This window comes from Miscanthus floridulus, chromosome 14, assembly GCF_019320115.1.
Source record: "Miscanthus floridulus cultivar M001 chromosome 14, ASM1932011v1, whole genome shotgun sequence".
In the NCBI taxonomy this organism is placed as follows: domain Eukaryota; kingdom Viridiplantae; phylum Streptophyta; class Magnoliopsida; order Poales; family Poaceae; genus Miscanthus; species Miscanthus floridulus.
The window spans coordinates 69466115-69475697 of record NC_089593.1 but is presented as its reverse complement, the minus strand read 5'-3'; the positions used below and the strand labels follow the sequence as shown (position 1 = coordinate 69475697).

General features: G+C 51.3%; 1 pseudogene; it reads right to left on the bottom strand.

Moving 5' to 3' along the window:
- Nucleotides 1-3123: 3123 nt before the first annotated feature.
- LOC136503670 (uncharacterized) lies at nt 3124-9547 on the bottom strand (annotated as a pseudogene).
- Between the last annotated feature and the right edge of the window lie 36 nt (nt 9548-9583).

Here is a 9583-nt window from a genome sequence, read left to right as displayed (position 1 = left end):
CCTAGAGCACCTCCGAGGTCTTGTCCTCCTGGAGCGCCGTCGAGGCCGCGTCCGCCTAGAGCACGGAGGTCATGTCCGCGCAGGTCTGCATCCGCCCGCTCGCGGTCTCGCGCGTCCCGGGCCCGCTCGAAGTCGTCCGCGTCATAGTCGTGGTCGCGTTCGTGGAGTCCCCGTCCGCCCTGGCCATCCGCACCGGGCTAGGCCCGCGCAGCGTCCGAGGATCCCGCGTGGCCTGCACCAGCATCCGTGCCACGCCGCGCCGCTCTAGGTCCACGCGTCCGCCCGTGCCACGCAGGTCGAGGCCGTCACGGTTCCTCGTGCCCCGCAGGCCCACGTGCAATGCCTCTGCATCCGCCTCGCCCTCGTCCGACTGGTCGCCCGCGGCTGCCTCTGCACGGAGCGCGGTCGCCGCTGCTGCAGCCTCCCGCGCCTCCGCTGCCGCCTGGTGGGTGGCTTCAGCCACACGCGTCGCAGCAAGCTCCGCCTAGGCGATGCGAGCCACCCGCTCCACTGCTGTTGCACGCTCGGCCGCCGCCTCCTCGCACCTGGCTGCTGCAGCCGCTGCAGCACGTGTGCTGGAGGTGGTGGAACGGTTGGAGGAAGAGGATGAGGAATGGAGGGACATGGCTGTAGATTGAGGATTGGTAAGGGTAAAACCCCCAGGTAAACTTAGGCTCCAGATACCATTTGTTAGAACCAAATCACAGGTTTGAAACTGAAATTTTTATTTCATTAGCCTTGCCATAACTATGCTAGGTTGGGGATACATATAAGGTAACTTATTTGCAATTTAAGAAAGCTACAACATATTCTAGAGATACTAAAATAGATGCTAAGGATAAAGATAAGGGCTGACACAGCCACCCACTACTCTAGATAAGTATTCTAGGTAAATAAAGACAAGACTTATAGCTGTCAACATGCCCTCACCTAAACCTCGATGGAGTCATCATCCGATCCGACGCTTGATACGGATTGGATTGTTTAGCGTGTCCAAACCGAGTCAACATGGTTGGATCCGTCGGTTTGCGGTTTCAACTTGAGCAAACAAGAATGTGATGCAAGGAATGACGAAAAGGAAAAGAAGAAGAGGCAATGGCGGCAAAGATGTCGCGTGAGGCCACTGTCGCTGCAGCTAAAAAGCAGCTACTACTGCCGTCTGCCGCTGCTAGTACAATGTTTCACCGAGACAATTTCAGCCGCAGCTGCAGCAGCTAGAACAGCTGTACCAAACACCAAGCTGAATATCCATTGTTGTTGTAACTCTGTAAACTTGTTCGAACTACGAAGCACATATGGTTACTTGTAGCTTTCGTGTTCCTACGGTGTTTGACACAACAAAACACAGCCTGGTCGTCATAAAAATATTGATATATTTAAATCTAATTAAATTAAATATAATAGTAATAGTAATAATAAACAATACATATTTTAATATAAAAGTGAAAAAATGATATCATCATCTCAAACTCTCTCTGTCCTCTGCACTCCTCTTTTGTCCTTCGGATTTGCGTTCTCGCGCCTCTCACCCTTTGGATCATCTGTCCTTTGCACTCTTCTTTTGTCCTTAATTTAGGTTCGTCTTCCCGCGCTCTCACCCTTTGCATCATCATCTTGCTCTAAAACCTTCATCGACGTCACACCGGCCACTAATGTCATGGCACGTGAGCCCTTGCACTCACCTTTACTGCTTTAAGCTTGGCATCACATAGCTTGTGTCATGGCTTGGTTACTTGAGCCCTGGCTCTCAACCATAGTACTCTAAGTTTAGAGCTGTAAAACCTTTATTGGTGTCACCTCATTAGTGTCGTGGCTTAGTTACCTGAGCATGTACATTTTGTGGAGCACGTACGAACATGCGGCTCGCCATCCATCTTTCTTAAATTTACAAAAAAATGCACACAATAGCTACCTATTTAACCGTCAATTTCCCATATGAGATTAATCCTTAAATATATTTGATTTGAAGTTAGGCCAAACCTAATTAAATTTAACAAAAAATAGCTAGCAAATTTGGTGAATATATCCATTTGGCACCGGCGCCGCCAACCCTGCTCAGCGGGTGGGCTTGGTCGGCCAGGGGGTGTGTCTGTGTGGCATCGTGGCTGGAGTGGGTGCCTGTGCGGCGGCGTGGCTGGTGTGGGTGCCCTGCGCGGCTTCGTGGCTGGTGTGGTTGCGGTGGCCCGCCTCGGGGGTGCCATTCGATGCACGTGGTTCTAGGTGAAAGCTCAGTCTGGCTTTGGCTGGGCCGATGTTCGTTGGCAGGTTCATCACTTCTTGCTAGATAACTTCTTGTTGTACTGTCGAGAGCATGTGTACAAAACTATGTTAACTTAAAGAATCTAATGTATTAATGATATGTTTGAAAGAATATTTTTAATCTTACGTCCAGGAAGCCAAGTATGTAGTCATCATTGACTCTCATCCGAACGCGCTCGATCTCTTTAACTGAGCATTTGAGTGTATTGCCCTGCAACAAAGTTCTCAATAATAATACTTCTGAACAGATAGCAATAGGTTTTGTTTTCTTTTGTACAAGAATCTAACGTATTATAAGGGTTATATGGCTCGAAGGTTGCACTAACTACAATAGATAACTCCTAATATCAGTCCAAGAACGCCTAATGTATTGTTATGCAACTTAACGTACAAAAATAAGGCAATTGGCTTACCACTCTGTCCAAGATCGGTCCTGCCTCCACCTGCCTTCCTGCACGAGTCAACTGGTCGTACGCCATGTCTTCATCGTCGAAGGACTCGATGTCGGCGTAGTCAGCTTCGGTCCACTGTAGCCTCAGCCTGCACCGTGTCGCACGTTGGTACCAAGCTTGGTACCGTCTGAACTCACGGTTCGTGTGCGGCTCGTTGTTGTCGTCCACATTGTCGTGCATCTCCTCCCATTCCTCAATGAAGGACTGGTGGTGCCTCTCCCAGCAAAAATCTTCTTGTTCCTCTAACGATCCAACCTGCACGTATGTCATCGTTACTTGAATCCATGTACATGTCACGATATTAATAGAAATGGACCATCATCATGAGACATTTGAAATATCAAAACACTTACTTGTGTAAGTCAACCCCAGTCGAGAACAGAGCCATAGGCCAAAGCTGTCTCACTCCAAATTAGCGTGCAACCCTATCTGGCAGATGGTACTCGACATCATAGAAGCAGATTAGAGGGCACCTCATCCTATAGAAGTCGTCGTCGGCCCCACAAACATTGCACAGCTGAAAAGGAAGTGCGTCCTCTCCACCGTATGGCTCCCACTCCACCTACAACATGTCCAAACAAGATGTTAAATGGTATACTAATCCTTTTCAAACCAGCATGGGAAATAAAATTTACTTACACTAGACGCCGTCAGCGTGTCTAGCTCGTTGGTGAACTCAATGTACGCCCAGTCTAACCTCGCGTATGGAACCCTGGCCTGGTCCCAAAGGTATGCCCACGTCGGCTGCCGTCTTGGAGGCTGACCTTGGAACCACTCACGATGATCCAGAGCCTCAAGACGGCCAACTAGAAGACGAGCCCACATCCACAGCTATAACAGGTACACACATCCATGAAGTGATGGGTTTGACGAAGATCGACGACACCCCTCGCACAGCTGCCGGTATAGAAAACACAAGACTGTAGAGCCCTAGCTGTAGTGACCCGCCTAGTCCCAGTCACCGAGGCAGTGGATCCACATCCAGGACGCACTGTCACCCATGGCATCAGGGAAGAGAACGCAGGCAAACAGGTGTAGGATCCATGCCCTGCAGTAGTATCCAACTGTCTCCTCATCTGCCTCCTCGAGGCACTGTGCGAACTCTTCCTGTAGCCAGGAGATGGGAACTCCAGAAGTGCGAGCCACTTGCTCGCCAAGCTCACGCCCAAGGAAGGCCTCCACTCGTGCTCTCCAGCCCTCTGGCCTACACTGCCCTATGACTAGGTTGCCGTGAATCCTTAGGCCTAGCATCTTCTGACAGTCTTGGAGCATGACTGTCATCTCCCCAAAAGGTAGATGGAAGCTGTGAGTCTTCGGCCGCCACCTATATTTAAGACAAAGCAATATTAATTATCAAAAAGTCAATCGTATGAACAAATGGCCATGAATGGAGGCAATGATTCAATTTAATACCTGTCAACCAGCGCAGTTATGGCCGCTGAGTTGAACTTGGGCAACCCACGACGAACCTGAAAAGAGATGACATCCAGGCCAGCTCTTTGCAGGAAAGGAGTGTACCTGTCGTCGTACCGCATGTCTAAGAACCCACTGTGGATTCTAGGACGAAGGATCAGAAGGTCCTGCATCGAATAAAACATAGTCTCCGGTTACTTCATGAACACATGTACGTTCACCAAGTTTTAAACAAAACTTATAGATTATTACCTGCCCTAGCGCTATGAGACGTCCTCGGTGGGTCGCCTCGTACGTCGGGTCGAGCAGGTGGAATTGCTCCATCCTACAAAAAAAGTGAATGAATTAGAATTTCAATATACAATGAAACATGAACTTACAAATATATAAGTAATTGACACCAATACAAGCACAAAAAGAGACATGCATAATTAATTAAATGAAGACGACAAATATAAAATAATAAAATGAACCAATAGTCGCACCTCACTAATCTGCCAATGGCAACTTCGTGAATTATGGCCAAGTCTACCACACTTGCTGCACTCGTACTGCTCGGGGTCAGTAACAAATGGAGTTCCTCTCCCACGCCTCGTTCTTCCGGGTATCTGATCCATAACCATCATGTGCCTCGTCCTCTGTCTTGATCCACGCTTGTTCCAATAGTAAGCTAGATCCGCAATGTACTTCGTCCCATCATATGGAGGCCACTCTCTAGGGTCCCGGAAAGGCACGAAGTGGGGGCTCCATGTGTGCACAAGCGTGTCGACACTGAACTCGTGAGGTATCCTCCTCTCGATATTATAGTTGCGATGCCTAGCTGCTACCACCAAATGAGAACATAGAAAGTGGTACTACCTTGGTTTACCACAAGTGCACTTAAAATCTTGGAGGACAACCACATGTATCCTTAACTCTATGCTCAACCTGATAAGTCCCTGTGGCATGGTCAAAGCATGCAACCTCATGTGTGCCAGCCCTTTCTCTTGCCTTCTCTATGTGTGCCTTTGGTTTCAGAGCCCATATCTCTCCATCACTCCGCAACTACAATGCATGGGTGTGTCTATCGTTGAACCAGGCAACAAGCTTATAGAAGGTGAATTAAACGATTGCATTCACGGGCATACCACGTATCCCCAATAGCAACTTATTGAATGACTCTGCCATGTTGCTGCACTGAAACTCATACCTCCATCCACCGGCGTCGTGAGCTCTTGTCCATTTCTCCAAATCCCTCATCAAACCTGTGAGCCATTGTTTGCCTTCTGCATTTGATGCGATTCTGACCTGCTCCAACTTTTCCTTAAAGTACTTGTCCTCAAGCTATCGAGCAACCTCCTAGAACAGATCAAAGTTACCCTTGACACCATCCTTCCGGAGTAGATTCTCGGCAACGTGCCGAGTACACCAACGATGGTGCAAAGGTGCATACCCCTCTATCTGCTCTCGCGCGACATTAAGCATGCCTTGATGCCTATCAGATATGACGCCAACCTCCCTGTCGGGCCCAACCACGTGTATCTAGACTAGCCTCAAGAACCATCCCCAACTGTCATTATTCTCCTTCTAAACCAAAGCAAATGCTAAAGGAACCAACTTGTTGTTCGCGTCACAGGATATGGCTATAAGAAGTGTGCCCTGGTATTTGCCAATCAAGAACGCACCATCAATGGAGAAGATGGGACGATAGTGCCTAAAGGCCTCGACACACTGAGGGAAGTACCAGAAGGCACGGAAGAATATCGGCCTCCCATCCTTCCATGCATTAGGTTTTGGGATGTACTCATAATGCATTCCTGGATTCACCGCTTTGATTGCATTGAAAAGAACTGGCAGCTGCTCATACCCATCCTCCCAGTCCCCATATATCATCTTCCACGCTCGCTGCTTAGCCCTCCATGCTTTACCATAAGTTATCACATATCCTCCATACAACGCCTCAACGGTCCTAATAATTGTCCTCACCTTCATGTTGGGTTCTTCCTGCAAAATTCCCATCAACCGCTTGGCAATAAGGGTAGATGTCAACTGCTGATGCCTTAGTGTCAGCTCGTGGTTAGCACAATTGTGTGGCCCGACAACTTTTGTGATCTTCCATTTTTCGGTTACCTGTTGCTTCCTTGCACAAACCCTCCATGGGTAGCGTTCCTTGTCACACACAACTGTGTAACGACGCTCCGCATATGGATGCAATACCCTGTAAGGCCTCTTTCGTATCACTGCAAAAGCCTACAACCACCTCTTCAAAGCAGGGAGGTCATTGAACACCCTCCCATTCTCAATTACCATGTTAGGACCGGCCTTAGGAGCTTCTAGGAGCTCATCATCACGTCCTTCTACAAACGCCTGATCGGAATGAGCAAGATCATTGAACTCATGAACTCTAGGATCACGGCGGTCGGGAAAGATATGCCTCATCATCTCAATATCACTCTCTGTCAGCTCTCCAACAGGGCGATCATCATCAGAATCAAGAGCCCTCCGAATCATGCATAATTTCAACACTATTGGAGCCACGGAATCCATCTCCAAAGTGCACTTGTGCAGCAACAGGGGGCACATCCACATTCTCAGGAATGTCTCCTGCAACATCAGTATGGAAATGAGGAAAGAATGAAAGAAATAGATATAAGGAACGGGATAAGCTCCCAAAAACCATGCGATTAAGACACTTACTCGGATGATTCTGTGTCAAAGGGATCTCATAAGGAGGATCTACCACGAAAATATGAGTCTGACAACCATCTACAAATACCGCATTGGGGGCAGATTGAGCATTAGGAATCGTAGGTGCAATCTGCACATGCAAGTAAGGTTCCGGAATGGGAGGGTCGATGTGTGCCTGATGATCCATTGCTGGGGTAAACCCATGACGAATGGGATCAACTAACACCCGACGCACAACCACGTCCAAACATTGCAGCTGGCTCTTCATAGCCGATCACACATAGTTCTCCCACTGATCCGCACAACCAATTGAGATCATTCGCCTGAAGATGTTCAGAGGAGAACCTAGGTGCAGTACACCATCAACTGCAATGTCATCATCTCTAAGGCAATGCAGCTCCTCCCGAGCCTTTGCAACCATCTCACTAAATGAAGGCCTATCATTGAATAGCACAGGCACGCTTTGCATATCAAGAAACTCAACATATCCATAGCGATCGCTTTCAACGGTGCCTCCATAATATATGGTCACTAGGTTGTCCATCTAGTTCAAACACGTAACGAAACACATGTCCTTTAGTCAAAATTAGATGATAGATAGTACCTAACAAGTACTTTTTAGCTACAAACTAAGTAATCAAGATAATAACTACATATATATATATATAGTGTACTCACTAAATAGCTAGATCATATGCAGTTAACTAAATATGTAACTACATATCTAAGTAGCTATCTAACTATATCTATGAACCTATGTATCTATGTTATTATCTATCTACATATATATATCTCACTAGATCATTAACTAAATCAACTACCTGAGTCATCATATTAACTAGTAAATAACAAATGCTAACTAAGTAGGTACATTGCATATTCATAATTTTTATCTTTCCAACGACTGCTCCACGGACGTCAAAGGAGTCGTAGCGGACGATGGGCTTGGGTCAGGCCGACGATCCGGACCGGCGGTGGCACGGCCGGCCGCTGTAGGTGGCGGGGTCGGCGGTGGCACGGCCGGCGACAGCGATGGCGCACGGCGGGCGCGGGATGCCTGGGGCTCCGCGCGGCGAGTCTGGCTCGACGGGCGCGGGAGGCACGCCCGCGCTGGACGGCGGCAAGGCGGGGCGAGGCCGGCGGTGGAGGGCGGCGGAGGCGGCGCGGCGCGGGGGGCGACGCAGCCTCGGGGCGCGGCGAGGGCGAGGGCGGTAGTGGCGCGGCGCGGCGTGGGCGAGGGCGGCGGCGGCGGCGCGGCGCGGCTCGGCACGGGTGCGGCGGCGCGGCGCGGCTCGGGCGAGGGCGGCGGCGGCGGAGCTCGGCTATCCTAGGGCGAGAGAGGGAGAAGAAGAGAGAAAAGGCGCGGACCCAATAGATATTAAAGGCTCGGCGCCATTCACGTTGGCGTCGAGCTCGACGCCAAGATCTACGGCGCCGAGCTCGGCGCCAAGATCTACGGCGCCGAGCTCCCTGCCCTGTCATCCACCGTGCCCACGAGCTCGGCGCCAGAGACGCTGGCGCCTACCTCGGCGCCAGCATCAATGGCGTCGAGCTAAGGGTCTATTTTCTGAATTCTTTCCGACAGGGGTGTATTTGTGAGAAACTTTCCAGAAAAAGGCTAAATTATAAAAAATTCGGTCCACATTGGTTTACTGTGCTGACGTGGCGCTGTGGGTGTGACTAGCGCCAAGCCCAACATGCAGCGTGAGCCAGCAGGCCAGCTAGCGCGGGAGGGGGCCACAGCAGCGAGCGCACCGAGGGCGCGGGGCCGGCGAACCATAGCGTGCTCGTGCGCAAGGCTGGTAGGCCAGTGTGAAGCAGGCAAGCCCGTGCTACGAGTTTGACGCCGTTCTTGAAGTTGAGCACGATCCTGTAGCGCGAACCGCTGCCCCACGCCCGCCCGCGGGCCAATGCCGAAGGGACTGTGGGCCCACAGGTGCTGCCCACGCTGCTCCTCGCTCGCCGGCCGCGCGCTCTTGCCGGAACGCGCCGGGGTCCAGGAAGTTGGTGGCGTCGCGGACACCATCCACAGCCACACGTGCCCTAGGCGCGACGAACCATTCATGAACAGGACGAACACCATGCCAATGCCAATGCTCAACGCGTTGTCGTGAGATGAGATGTGTGCGTACCTTTGGGAACGTGTTGCCTCCAAGCTCTATTTTTGTCAAGACCTCACCATGGCGATCAGTGGCGAGAGTGTGTAGAATCTCATGGACCGTCATCCTACTCCTACACGTGACGCTGCGTTGTCGTGTCACGTGCGTTATCAATGTAAGGGAACTGGTTCGTCGGCAGTCGGCACGGCTCCGCGCGGCCCGAAACCGTCGATCTCCGCCAGCAGCCTGGCCTCGACCTCCGGGTGGCCGGCGACGAGGTACACTGCGGGCGAGAGCATGAACGCCATGGTGGCCGATCCAGCGAGGAGGTGCTCGTAGGTGAGCGCGCTGACGTGGTCCGACGTGAGCAGCTCCCAAGTCCTTCCTCCCTTCGCCGTGGTGGCCGCGCCCGCGCCGCCACGATCTCGTCCACCCGCGTTGGTCCGGGCGACCCTCCAGTCGGCCGCCCCTAGGACACGGACACGGCTCAGCAGCCGCTGTACCAGCCGGACCCTGCAGCGCGGACATGACGAGGCCGAGCACGGCGGAGAGCGGTGCGGAAATGCATTCGCGCTTGGATGAGCACGCGGTCGTTTGCCGCCCCCGCGCCTGGCTGTGCTCGCCTGCTCTGGCCCCCTGCCGCTCTAAAGAAAGCATCTTGGCATTTGCTTGTCCCTTAAGAAAAAACAAAGA